The sequence below is a fragment of the Salmo salar genome, chromosome ssa01 (assembly GCF_905237065.1).
Source record: "Salmo salar chromosome ssa01, Ssal_v3.1, whole genome shotgun sequence".
NCBI lineage: Eukaryota > Metazoa > Chordata > Actinopteri > Salmoniformes > Salmonidae > Salmo > Salmo salar.
In genome coordinates, this window is record NC_059442.1 from 15,577,990 (window position 1) to 15,592,539 (window position 14,550).

At 44.1% G+C, this 14,550-nt stretch overlaps 1 protein-coding gene across 3 annotated transcripts in view; it reads left to right on the forward strand.

Annotated features, from left to right (window-relative positions):
* Positions 1-5,289: 5,289 nt before the first annotated feature.
* The window catches only part of LOC106566164 (probable E3 ubiquitin-protein ligase RNF144A-A), a 69,565-nt gene continuing 60,304 nt past the window's right edge, over positions 5,290-14,550 (forward strand). Inside the window, exon 1 of one of the 3 annotated variants that reach the window (XM_014134191.2) lies at positions 5,290-5,407. The gene's annotated coding sequence lies outside the window, so the exon portion shown is untranslated. Of the gene's footprint in view, positions 5,408-5,478; positions 6,061-7,916; positions 8,041-14,550 lie in introns of those variants that run through there. The other 2 variants (XM_014134135.2, XM_014134063.2) reach the window with 2 other exon arrangements.

A 14,550-nucleotide genomic window follows, 5' to 3' on the forward strand; every position in this document is an offset into this window, starting at 1 on the left:
CCATGGCACGAAGCCTCCAGTGATGATCCATGGCCCGGAGCCTGTAGTGATGATCCATGGCACGAAGCCTCCAGTGATAATCCATGTCCCGGAGCCTCCAGTGATAATCCATGGCAAGAAGCCTGTAGGGATGATCCATGGCACGAAGCCTCCAGTGATAATCCATGGCCCGGAGCCTCCAGTGATGATCCACGGCACAAAGCCTCCAGTGGTGATCCATGGCGCGGATCCTGCAGTGATGATCCATGGCATGGAGCCTGCAGCGACGGTCCCCAGTCCGGAACCTCCTGAGACGGCCTACAGTCCGGAACCTCCTGAGACGGCCCACAGTCCGGAACCTCCTGAGACGGCCCACAGTCCGGAACCTCCTGAGACGGTCCACAGTCTGGAACCTCCAGCGACATTCCCCAGTCAGGAGTCTTCAGCGACGGTCTGCAGTCCAGAGTTTTTAGCAACGGTCTGCAGTCCAGAGTCTTCAGAGACGGTCTGCAGTCCAGAGCCTCCAGCGGCGGTCTGCAGTCCAGAACTTCCAGCGGCGGTCTGCAGCCCAGAGCCTCCAGCGGCGGCCTGCAGCCCAGAGACTTCAGCGGCGGCCTGCAGCCCAGAGACACCAGCGGTGGCCTGCAGCCCAGAGCCTCCAGCGGCAGCCTGCAGTACAGAGCCTCCGGCGATGATCTAAGGTCCGGTTCCTCCGACGACGATCCACGGTCCGGTGGCACAAAAGCGGAGGGATCAGTGGGCAGACGCCCCGAACCGGAGCTGCCACCATGGGTAGATGCCCACCCGGACCCTCCCCTATAGGGTCAGGTTTGCGGCCGGGAGTCCGCACCTTTGGGGGGGGTACTGTCACGCCCTGACCTGAGAGAGACGTTTTATTTCTCTATTTTGTTAGGTCAGGGTGTGGGGTGGGCATTCTATGTGTTGTATTTCTTTGTTTTGGCTGAGTATGGTTTCCAATCAGAGGCAGCTGTCTATCGTTGTCTCTGATTGGGAATCATACTTAGGCAGCCCTTTTTCCCTCATTCTGTGTGGGATCTTGTTTTTGTACAGCTCAGTAAAGCCTGCAGAACGTGACGTTCGGTTTCCTTGTTTTGTTGTTTTGATTTTGTGTTCTGAGTTATAATAAATAATAAGATGAGCACTTACCACGCTGCACCTTGGTCTCCTCCTTACGACGATCATCACACCATGTTTCATTTATATTTGTTCAAGATAAACATGGTATGTTCCACCCATGTCTTGATTATAAAGAAAAAAATGAATAGTGCTTTTATTGATAAATGTGATGTAGCAGAGGTAAATGGTAAATATTAACCATGTACACTGTCTATATTGCTTGTAATTGATATAAGTCAACATCTAAGTATTAAGAATTTTTACGTAAATTGTTATGGCTGTATTGTTTTAAAAACCCAATAATGTTGTGGGTCCATCAGACCTGTGAACATTGGGTGAATAACAAAAACATGAACACCATACAAGGGTAAAAAAAACATAGCTGATATGGCTGACTTGCTTAAACAAATGTGGTTTCTACTGACAATTGAGATGTACAAACCATGGCATAAGGGGACGACAAGCATATAAGAGGCAATCTGTAATTTCGATTAAGACATTAATGAGCGAGCTAGGATGGACGTAGTCAATATAACTATTTGTTCAGCACTTTTTAAATGAACAGCAACAGAATTCAGAACATGGGCCGTTCTTACAGTATTCTCCCTGTACACCAAGTCAGAACCATAGGATAAATAAAGGGGGCATATAAGCAGACAATTTAAAGCTCTTACAATATTTGATGATAACATTTCTCTAAAACAGGCTATAGGCTACATGTGCACCACCAAGTCAGAACAATAGGCTAAGTTATGAGGGTGAAAGGGACCAAATTATTAGGGTGAGGCACATGGGCTACTAACAACTTATTACACAACATACACTTAGTATTACTTTCTTAGCTACAGAATACATATCTCCCTGGCATATTACATCCTTTCTACAGCAGCATACAAGAAATTTTTGGACTCACCTTGTTGTGCTGTGCTCATTTGAACAGGAAGGTAGCGCGGCGATCCTTCTTGTGGTCAAATTTTGTCATCAAAGTCTGGTATTCTCTGGATTTATAGTATTTTCAAGACAACTGGGAACTCAGAAAAAAAATAAGGTTGAATCATGACGTCAGGGATCTTCAGGTCGGAGGTCTAGAAATAGGCCTGATTTCCCAACTTGGAATTCTGAGTTGGATGACTGTTCGAAACGTTATTTTCCCAGTCGGAGCTCATTTTTTCCCGAAATCCCCGTTTTTCTGAATTCGCTGAAGTCTGAGATTTCCCAGTTCAGAGTTTACAGTTGTTTTGAACGGTGCAGAAATCATGCTGGATTGACAGCATGGCCAATGTATTCAACCTTTTCTGGCCCACGGTGTTGCATGTGAATGTTTACGCTTTTAAGCTTGGAAAAGAGACCCTTAAACTCAGACTTGGACCACACACCCTCTCCACTGAATAGCAGGCTAACGATTGCTTTGCAATGATTGCAGTTGGACACTGATTCCCTCCAAACCCCTCATTGTTGAATTTGAGATTTCAAACTTGTTGTGTAAAGTTTATGTCCAATGGCCGCTGATCCGATTTATCTTCATATGACAAGGATTGAAAATGATTTGCCAGTAGATTGTCGACTTGATTCATGATGATGACTGCTTGTCTAGCTTGCTAGCTTAAGATTTTGAAAGTATGATCAGTCCAATCAAAGCTACTGTAGATATAACGTGATTTGACGTCTTTTTATCTGTGGTCAATGACCTTGAGCCTTCTTGGATGGGCAACTCTAATGTAACTCTATGGCAGCACCCAAGGGGGCTTGATCGTTCTAGCTCTCCCTGTCGATTTTGAGGCGACGTAGTGTCCCCATGAGTGAGAGAACACTGAGCCAATTATGGCGCAACTATAGAAGATTACCAAACCCTATGCTCTGTATTTTCCACTTGCTGCCCCCACCACCACAGAAAGTACTGAGGTAGGCTGAAACACCTGCATTTTGGAGCTGTCTTACTCAAAAAAGCAAAAAAAGAGACCATGTTGATATGCAGCTTTATTAGCTTAATGATAATTTGTTTCTTCATTGTTTGCAAACTGGTATGTGACACATATTAATGCCTGGGGTGTATTCATTCTGCCGATTCTGTTTAAAACCTTTCTTAAACGGGAGCAAACGGAACGAAATGGGGATAAACAATTTATCCAATAGAAACTCTTGTTTGCAACTGTTGGACTAATGATTACACCCTAGATCAGCTAGATGCAGGCAAGATTGTGCAAGGCGGTATTGAATGTGTTAATGTCTGTCACCTTGATTACTCAAATTTCTACCGACCTGTGCACCTACGTTGTAAACTTTCATTCATAAGCTAGGTTGTAGTAACCTCATGATGGGTATAGGGAAGATTTGAGTATCATGTAGTAGCTTGAACCTATCGATGTTACATTGAGCTGGGTGAATGGAATATGAATGATATCTAAGTTGCTGTAATAGAAATAAGGCCACGCTCATGAAATGAATTATCGTCCTCCCTCATCTTAAACAGCACCGACCCCAGTCTGAGGTCCTGAGCAGGTTTTTATCAAGGAACTGTCTGTATTTTTTTCCGTTCATCTTTCCCTCAATCCTGACTAGTTTCCCAGTCCCTGCCGCTGAAAAACATCCCCACAGCATGATGCTGCCACCACCATGCTTCACCGTAGTGATGGTGCCAGGTTTCCTCCAGACGTGAAGCTTGGCATTCAGGCCAAAGAGTTCAATCTTGGTTTCATCAGACCAGAGAATGTTGTTTAGGTGCCTTTTGGCAAACTCCAAGCAGGCAGTCATGTGCCTTTTACGGGGGAGTGGCTTCCGTCTGGCCATTCTACCATAAAGGCCTGATTGGTTGAGTGCTGCAGAGATGGTTGTCTTTCTGGAAGTTTCTCCCATATCCACAGAGAAACTCTGGAACTCTGTTAGAGTGACCATCTGGTTCTTGGTCACCTCCCTGACCAAGGCCCTTTTCCCTGGATTGCTCAGTTTGGCCAGCTCTAGGAAGAGTCTTGGTGGTTCCAAACTTCTTCCATTTAAGAATGATGGAGGCCACTGTGTTCTTGGTGACCGTCAATACTGCAGACATTTTTTTGGTACCGTTACCCAGATCTGTGCTTCGACACAATCCTGTCTCGGATCTCTACGGACAATTCCTTCAACCTAGAGGCTTGGTTTTTGCTCTGACATGCTCTGTCAACTAAAATGGATTACACAACATCCCCACAGCATAATGCTGCCACCACCATGTTAGTAATCAATTTTAGAATAAGACTGTAACGTAACAAAATGTGGAAAATGTCAAGGGGTCTGAATACTTTCCGAATGCACTGTATATGCGTGTGTGTGGGTGTGTGCATGAGTGAGTACATGTGTGCTAAGGTGCAGAGTCAGTGCAGGTGGTCAGTACAGTTAAAATGTTTAGCAGTCTGAGATTGTAGATTCTATTGTAGATAGAAACGGTCTCTGAGCCTGTTGGTAGCTGTAAATGTGCAGTAAATATGTAATGGGCTAACTCTAATTCCCACTCCAAAAAGGATTGTTCCCTGGAGTCCTATGAAGAGGGGTTCCCTTGGAGCTGACATCATTTCTAGGTTTCCTACAGTATATTGTCATCATCTCGATCTTTGTTTCATTAGATCTGGAGATCGTCAATAGGCCAATAGTCAGTCCCCTGATAAAAACATCTTATATAAAGCAGACATATATGCCTACATATGTTGCTACTGAAGCTGAATATGCATCAAGTAAAGCCAACATAGCTTTCATTTTCTTCTTTGTTTTCTAACACATAAGCCATTCTTGGTAGTATTATTCTGATCCGTTTATTTGCCTGTGGGGCAAAGCTGTCAATCTTAGTGCTTTTCTACAGTAAACAAGCATTTTCCATTTATTGATATTGGGCCGTAATGTTGATAAACAAATGTACAATTGTGAAATGCATCTCCTTAACTACAAAGGAATTGAACACAGTTAATGCCTGGATACATTTGTATAGACATGTAATAGGCCTATTGCCTTGGTTAAAGCTTTCTGTTTGTAATGGCATTAATATGAAATGTAATTTAGCTTTTGTCCTTGCTGAACTTGCATAATATAAATAGTTCATTTCCGACCAGGCCATTGATAAGTGCACATTTGATAGCGAATGTTCACTCAAAGTACCCCGTACAGTAGGAGGCGGTAATACACATTATGGGTGTAAACTCCCAATAAACCTTAAAGAAGAAGAACGCGGCGCATAACGCAACAAAAACGTTCGCTGACAAATGGCGTCCTTCCAGTGCGTCGCGCCGAGCAGCTGATTTTCCCCGTGTAGTTGCTAGGCATTTTCAAGGTAGGCACATCACCTTGGGATATTTACAATGTTATGCAGGTTTGTGCTCGGTTTGTTTCTTGTGAATCACCGGTTTCGAGGCGGGTGAAAGGGACGTTGCTCAGATGCGAGGGAGTCCTCAGACATTATTTTCATGATTTCCTCATGCAGCTACTGTAACTGTCATTCGATACTGCTGTCAGTTGTGGTTTTGATTCGCCTGCTTTCGTTATCCACGTAGTCTTATTTATTTATATTGCATTGAATATCCTCTTCGTTTATTTCCAGGTGATACATGGTCGCATGTTTTAGCCTCTCCGTTTTGGACGGATACGTTTAGAAGTCACCACCAAAAACAATACTCTGTAACAACGGGTGTAATCATTAGACCAAACAGTTGCAAAACGGACTGAAACATGAGTTTTTAGTTGACAAATTCAGGTAGGTCCCTCCCCGTTTCGTTCAGTTGCTTCCTTTTAAGAAACGTTTTGCAACATAATAGGCGTAATGAATATACACCTATAACGATACTCTGTCTGTCACAATGCCGCTCGAGTAACAGCAATCAGCCACCTACATTTAATCCAGTAGATAACCTTCTGAAGTTCTGCTTTCATCGCTCCTGGCTGGGGTTATTTCATAACCAAGAACACGGCGCTCTCACAAAAAGCCAGGTAATTTGGTTTATTTGCAATATGTGCACCACCGAGTCGTTCACATGACAGTTCTGTCTGAGAACCTTAACAGTTTAACAGTAACTGCGTTTCCCATACAGTCGAGGCTACACTGTTGCTATAACGTTGTTGTATCTTGTTATAAGCTGAGAAGGACAATTTACAAAGGATTTGCTTTGCGAAACACAGGCTGATATTGTCAGCTGCCCTCCAGTCAGGGCGTGCAAGATGTCACAATTTCAGATGAACTGAACCCCACCGTTTACATTGTACAGGTAGGCTGCTGTGACACTTTTTGGTGCAGGAAAATAGTGTTGCAGCCTACTTTAGGCTTTTTGTTACAATATTAGGCCTACTGAAAATTACATGAGGCATTATAGGAGGGTGCCAACATGATTGGCTGTAGTTCTGGAATTACCTGTTGTCAGTAGCAAGCTGTTTTGTATTTTGTAATTTTCATGTCTTGTTGATACTCTGAGCTCTCCAACTTGTTTTGCCAAGACTATGTTCATCAACTCAGGAGTACAACAGTGTTGATTTCATGAACTGCTGCTCTTTCTGTTGCTGACACTGCAACCACATTAGCATTATTCAAGAACAGTGGCTCTTCAGCAACCATGGGACTGATGCAGTGTCAGATAGGCTGCTAGTGTTAATGTTGGATATATGATGCACAGCAAGGTGAGACCCTAAAACATTATTGAGAGTTGATTATTCCCCTAGGCTACTGTTCTAGTGAGTGTCATCAACCAGAATAAGGGAAATGTAAGCGCTATGTAGTGATACTATACAAATGAATATCAAAGATTCCAGGTAATGTGAATCCATGACATTAATCAAGGAAAACATATTGCAACAAAACAAAAGATGACACACCATATAATACATGAGTACATCTCAATATTAATTTAAACCTGTTTGGACTGGTTGACTGCTCTCTCTGAGCTCTTAAATGTCATATGGTACCTTGCCATGGCGTTTCCATTTGAAGCAGCTAGCCCCCCCCGGGGGGTAAAGTTTAGGCCTAGACATGAACAAAGAGCATGTCTGCACAGTCACCGTCAAAGCTGAGGACCCATGCAGTGATGCATACATACCCATTCTCTGTCGCACCACCACTTCCTCATCTTGCCCATACTGTACAATTTGATTCTGTTTCGCTGAACTACATGTGAGCTGTAATAGCGTGCTGGGAAGATCTCACACTTGGAAAGGTGAATAGAGCCTGGCAGGCAGTCAGACAGGCATGCAAGGGGATGGAGTTTCCATCCTTAAGGGATGATGCAGGCATTATTCCCATCAGGGAACAAAACACATCCAACTCTAGCTATATTTGGCCAAAAGATTGTTCTGTGAAAATGGGTTGCATTGAAATTAATTCACTGAGTGACAAGCCACACTCAGGGGAAATGGACCTGGATTTGCATGAGGGGAAGAATGTTTTTCAATGGATGTGATATGCTGGTAATGAGAGGCAGGCTGAGAACACAGTGTACCTGCCAGTCTCTTGGGAACACAATCAACATTATACTCCCCAATCCCTCAGAACTGTGAGTCCTGCTCAAACATCCACCTGTACCATCAGAAAGCCCCAGTGAATAATACTGACTGCAGCCTTGAGTATTCCTTTTAATTTAAACAGGCATTGAATGTACCTGGGTGTAGGAGTGTGTATTGTGGTGGCGTCAAACAACACAAGCCCCCTTTTCAGTAATAAATACTTGGGCATTTCACAATCTGCCTCTAAGCATTTTATGGTTGTTGGGCGTGGCTTGGCGTGTAACATGAACTGCTGTGGTTTTTAATACTGCTATTAAATGAAATGTTGCTTGGTTTTGAGAAAGGAACCTCCTAATGGTATTTTATTGAATGAAGGGATTCTTGGCTGCTGTACATTTAGGCTACCTGTACCATCAGAAAGCCCCAGTGCGTCGCGCCGAGCAGCTGATTTTCCCCGTGTAGTTGCTAGGCATTTTCAAGGTAGGCACATCACCTTGGTTTTTAATACTGCTATTGAATGAAATGTTGCTTGGTTTTGAGAAAGGAACCTCCTAATGGTATTTTATTGAATGAATGGATTCTTGGCTGCTGTACATTTAGGCTACACAATCATAATGTGTTGATCATTGTCACTAAATAAACATTAGGGCCAACTTTGCCATCTCCTCTGGTAGGGTAGTTCTATAAAGATATTCCATATTAACATGACTGGGCAATTCCAGCATGTTGAAATTGTGGGTAAGCTTACGCCATGCACTGCCCTACCCCAAGTCGTTTTTAAGGTTGCCACATTCGAACACAATGTAATCGCACAAGTATGGATGTGGGAGTAACTTAAAAACACTGCTCACGCCTTGACAACGTTAAGCCTTGCTCACTTTGGCAGTTTGAAGTGAATCATATATATATATATATATATATATATATAATATATATATCTGATTCGAATCTGTTCTTTTTCCTACAGTCTAAACAGCCAAAAAGCACAGAATCAGATATTTCAAGCAACATTTTACCATCGTAGATGGTTTGAAATTGGATACAAATTAGATTCCTGGCCATGTGACTTGTCTGAGCGGTCAAATCTGATTTATTTGCCCTCAAGTGGTTTTAGACTGTTATTTGGCATATCATGTTTCTTGTTACTCTGACAGTTTTGACAAGAACATGTGTAGCTAACTAGCTTTTTTTATTATTATTATTTTACAAATGAGTGAATGTGCTATAAAGCCAAACAGCTAGCTAGCTAGTTGATTGTTGTGGCTAGCCAAAAAGGAATTGTGGTTTTGAATGTTCAAAGCAACTGGTAAACGTCCATAGCTGGCATTGTCTCCTTAGCTTGCTACATAACTTCTGAGTGAAAGGAAGCATGAGCACCACCACCAATCAGCCTACACCACTGTACGCACACCTATCGTTACTATGACAAATAGCATAGCCAGGTCAGCAAAATGACTGCTGTCTGAACGACTTCTTCACTTCTAACTTGCTGTTTGGACAGTCAGTATTCCAAAACTGATTTGACCATTAAGGTCTGCAGTGTGAACAAGGCTTTAGAATGCGATGAATCTGTTTACTGCCATTGAACTTGTTAAACATGACAAGTTACTCATGTAAGTAGCTCAGGCTGCTTGTGACTGCCCGGCCATGCCAGAAATGTAACACCCATTCAGTTTAAACAGAAGCACTTAGCCCGTTAATGAATGCCTACTCATTACCTTTTAAATCCAGTTAGGCTGGCTTCTCAGGGACGCGTGTGTCACTCTCAAAGTCTGCGTTTTGCTGCATTGGAAATGTGGAGAAAAGTTATTGTCACTCCTGGCTAGGTGTTATATAATAATTTGCCGTTATATGACTCTGTGGTGGGGTTAAAATTGTTCATTCAAGTTGTATGAGGTTAGGTTACCTAATCATTTTCAGTGTCATTCGCATTCAGCAGACTGCCGGGCCCAAGTGGTGGGGAACGTGGTGCGAGTCGGGAAACAAATGATTGAGTGTTTGAATGGTTCCTGAAATGTTTATTGCTCCGAGGGGTGCTTTGCCTAATGGCCAGCATCCAGCCCAACAATCATAACAGTATTTGGAGGCATCCCTAATGGTATTGTACTGTAATTACTTTTTTCGACAGAGCTCGCTCTTCGCTCACAGTGCTCACTCTGCATTTGAGTGCATGGCTTCCTCAGCTGTAGCTTGCTCGTCAGACAGGTTAGCCTTTGTGAAGTCAAGCAAGACTCTCATGCAGTCAATGCACCATGATCCATAAAAGATTAGCATCTCTAGGTTTGTGTTTTGAATAGAGAACATATTGTGCAGTGCCATGAACACCCTCCAGGCCTAACTCTATAGCACATCGACAGTATGTTTAATCCCTGATAAAATTGTGCACTGCAAAGGTATATACATTAATCTCTGTCAATAAGCCTCGGGCTGGCCTGACAAAAACTCCACTGCAGCAGTATAGTGTAAAGTAATAGTACCTCTTTTAAAATGGATACACGCTTTACACGTATGCTCAGTAGAACTATAAACTCAGACCTTTAGAACATGATAGCCATATAGGCTTTGATTCTTGTGATTTGAGGCAAAAGGTCATAGGCCTGCAGCTCTGTAGGCTGGGTAATGATAGACCCATTAAGGGGTTCAGCAAACCAGTAGTGAGCAGCATACTATACACTTATGTAATTTCACTGAAGAAAATGGTGAAAATACTTTAAGTGCATGCATTAGTCATTAACTGGCCTTAAAGCCCATACTCGCTTCCTATTAAGCCAGTCCCCATGGTGTTTTGTCTCTCCTTTTTGACATGTTAAGTCACATCCCTTACTCGTTTGAGTGTTCCTTACCTTAAGTGGGTTCTATCTAGTTTAGGACCTCACTTTTCAGTGCATCAAACAAAACGGGACGTGAGTGTTTTCCTAGGTACACTACATGACCAAACGTATGTGGACACCTTCTCGTCAAACATCTCATTCCAAAATCATAGGCATTAATATGGAGTTGGTCCCCCTCCCCCCTTTATGCTGTTTTTTTTCCCCAAGATGGCGTAGTAGTTCAGACATCTTTGTCTTGTCGTGTCCCGTGTATAGATCTTTTTTCTTCGTGTATATATTTTTAACCTCAATTTCAACATACTCTCCTGCAACCCGCCTCACCCAATGTGGTATGGATCTGCTATTTTCTATACTTTAGAACCGGAACCCCCAACAGAAGCTAGCCAGCTAACTAGCTAGTAGTCAGTTAGCCACTGCTAGCGGTCATCAGCTAACCTTAGCCTGTCAACTGCCAGTCTTCCCAGCGCGATTCAACCCAGAGCATACCAGACTACTTTTTCTTCACCACATCTCCACATCTCTGGATTCCTACCGCAAGCTCTGAACCTATTCACCTGAATCATCGCAGTTAGCTAGCTACTATCCGAGTGGCTACTCCTGGCTAACGTCTCTGTTCCGAAGCAAGCACCAGTTAGCCTGGAACTAGCCTTGTGCTAGGCCCATCTCCCGGCTAGCTGAAGAGGTCCATCAACCACTCCTTTGGCTACAATACCTATTTTGCAAATTGTCCTGGATCCCTTTTACTGCCGACATGGAGCCCCGCCGATCCATCATGACTGGTCTACGACGTAATCTGTCCGAGGGGGTTTCAACAGGCTCCTCCGTCGCGACGTCCCCTGAAGGCCCATCTGCTAGCCGTGGCCCGCTAGTTGTCTAGAGCGTAGCGGACTGTTAGCTGAATAGGTCCATCAGCCAATTTCTTGGGCTACAATACCTATTTTTGCCAATTGGCCTGGACCCTTTTACTGCCTACACGGAGCCCTGCCGATCCATCACGACTGGTCTACCAAAGTAACCGTCCGAGGGGGGCTACAACAGACTCTTCCGTCGCGACGTCCCCCTAAGGCCCTTCTGCTAGCTAGCTGTCTGAAACGCTGTGTCTCCAGCTCGCCTAGCACCTCACTGGTCCCTATGATCACTCGGCTATGCATGCCTCTCCCTAATGTCAATATGCCTTGTCCGTTTTGGTTAGCGATTGTCTTATTTCACCGTAGAGACTCCAGCCCTGCTCAATATGCCTTAGCTAGCCCTTTTGTTCCACCTCCCACACATGCAGTGACCTCACCGGGTTTAAATGGTGTCTCTAGAGACAAAACCTCTCATCGTCACTCCGTACCTAGGTTTACCTCCACTGCACACAATGCAAATAGTCCGGGTAGCCATTTGATTACAGTGAGGGGAAAAAAGTATTTGATCCCCTGCTGATTTTGTAGGTTTGCCCACTGACAAAGAAATGATCAGTCCTAGACTTGGCACTCCGGTACCGCTTGCCCTGCGGTAGTAGAGAATAGTCTATGACTGGGGTGGCTGGGGTCTTTGACAATTTTTAGGGCCTTCCTCTGACACCGCCTGGTGTAGAGGTCCTGGATGGCAGGCAGCTTAGACCAGTGATGTACTGGGCTGTACGCACTACCCTCTGTAGTGCCTTGCGGTCAGAGGCCGAGCAATTGCCGTACCAGGCAGTGATGCAACCAGTCAGGATGCTCTCTGTTGCAGCTGTAGAACCTTTTTGAGGATCTCAGGGCCCATGCCAAATCTTTTTAGTTTCCTGAGGGGGAATAGGCTTTGTCATGCCCACTTCACGACTGTCTTGGTGTGTTTGGATCATGATAGTTTGTTGTTGATGTGGACACTAAGGAACTTGAAGCTCTCAACCTGCTCCATTACAGTCCTGTCAATGAGAATGAGGGCGTGCTCGGTCCTCCTTTTCCTGTAGTCCACAATCATCTCCTTAGTCTTGGTTACGTTGAGGGATAGGTTGTTATTCTGGCACCACACGGCCAGGTCTCTGACCTCCTCCCTATAGGCTGTCTCGTTGTTGTCGGTGATCAGGCCTACCACTGTTGTGTCGTCTGCAAACTTAATGATGGTGTTGGAGTCGTGCCTGGCCATGCAGTCGTGGGTGAACAGGGAGTACAGGAGGGGACTGAGCACGCACCCCTGGGGAGCTCCAGTTTTGAGGATCAGCGTGGCAGATGTGAGTTGCTACCTACCCTCACCACCTGGGTGCGGCCCGTCAGGGTGTCCAGGAACCAGTTGCAGAGGGAGGTGTTTAGTCCCAGGATCCTAAGCTTAGTGATGAGCTTTGAGGGTACTATGGTATTGAACGCTGAGCTGTAGTCAATGAATAGCATTCTCACATAAGTGTTCCTTTTGTCCAGGTGGGAAAGGGCAGTGTGGAGTGCAATAGAGATTGCATCATCTGTGGATCTATTTGGGCGGTATGACAATTGGAGTGGGTCTAGGGTTTCTGGGATAATGGTGTTGACGTGAGCCATTACCAACCTTTCAAAGCACTTCATGGCTACGGACGTGAGTGCTACGGGTCTGTAGTCATTTAGGCAGGTTGCCTTTGTGTTCTTGGGCACAGGGACTATGGTGGTCTGCATGAAACATGTTGGTATTACAGACTCAATCAGGGACATGTAACCTTAATATGCATGAAACCAAGGCTTTTAACATTAGAATCCTTCTCCATAAGTTTGTTTTATTCACTGCTTTAGCACACTCTGCCAACCTGGATGTCCTAGCCTTGTCTGAATCCTGGCTTAGGAAGGCCACCAAAAATCCTGAACTTTCCATCCCTAACTATAACATTTTCCAACAAGATAGAACTGCCAAAGGGGGTGGAGTTAGCCTGCAGTGTTCTGTCATACTATCTAGGTCTGTGCCCAAACAATTCAAGCTTCTACTTCTAAAAATCCACCTTTCCAGAAACAAGTCTCTCACCGTTGCCACTTGTTATAGACCACCGTCAGCCCCCAGCTGTGCCTTGGACACCATATGTGAATCGATTTCCCCCCCATCTATCTTCAGAGCTCATACTGTTAGGTGACCTAAACTGGGACATGCTTAATTAACCTCTTGAGGACCCCTTCAAGATAAAATCCCGTTAACGGGATTGGTTGGACAACAACCAATCCCAATTTTGCGTGGCGCCAAAAAAAAAAAAATCTTAAAATTAAAGTATTATACGGCATTTTAACCTGTTGGGGGTAGGGGGCAGTATTTACACGGCCGGATAAAAAACGTACCGATTTAATCTGGTTATTACTACTGCCCAGAAACTAGAATATGCATATAATTATTGGCTTTGGATAGAAAACACCCTAACGTTTCTAAAACTGTTTGAATGGTGTCTGTGAGTATAACAGAACTCATATGGCAGGCAAAAACCTGAAGATTCTGTACAGGAAGTGGCCTGTCTGACCATTCCTTGAGCTTCTTGACTCTGTTTATTGAAGACTGAGGATCTTTGCTGTAACGTGACACTTCCTACGGCTCCCATAGGCTCTCAGAACCCGGGAAAAAGCTGAATGATGTAATTCCAGCCACTGGCTGAAACACATTAGCGCTTTTGGCAAGTGCTCTATCAGAGGACAATGGGCTGAGGCGCGTGCACGAGTCGACCCACAGTTTTATTTTCTTTCCGTCTTTGAACGTAAACACGCTTTCCCGGTCGGAATATTATCGCTTTTTTACGAGAAAAATTGCATAAAAATTGATTTTAAACAGCGGTTGACATGCTTCGAAGTACGGTAATGGAATATTTAGCATTTTTTTGTCACGAAATGCGTCGTGCGCGTGACCCTTATTTACACTTCGGATAGTGTCTTGAACGCACAAACAAAACGCCGCTATTTGGATATAACTATGGATTATTTTTAACCAAACCAACATTTGTTATTGAAGTAGAAGTCCTGGGAGTGCATTCTGACGAAGAACAGCAAAGGTAATAACATTTTTCTTATAGTAAATCTGAGTTTGGTGAGTGCTAAACTTGCTGGGTGTCTAAATAGCTAGCCCTGTGATGCCGGGCTATCTACTGAGAATATTGCAAAATGTGCTTTCACCGAAAAGCTATTTTAAAATCGGACATAGCGAGTGCATAGAGGAGTTCTGTATCTATAATTCTTAAGATAATTGTTTTTTGTGAATG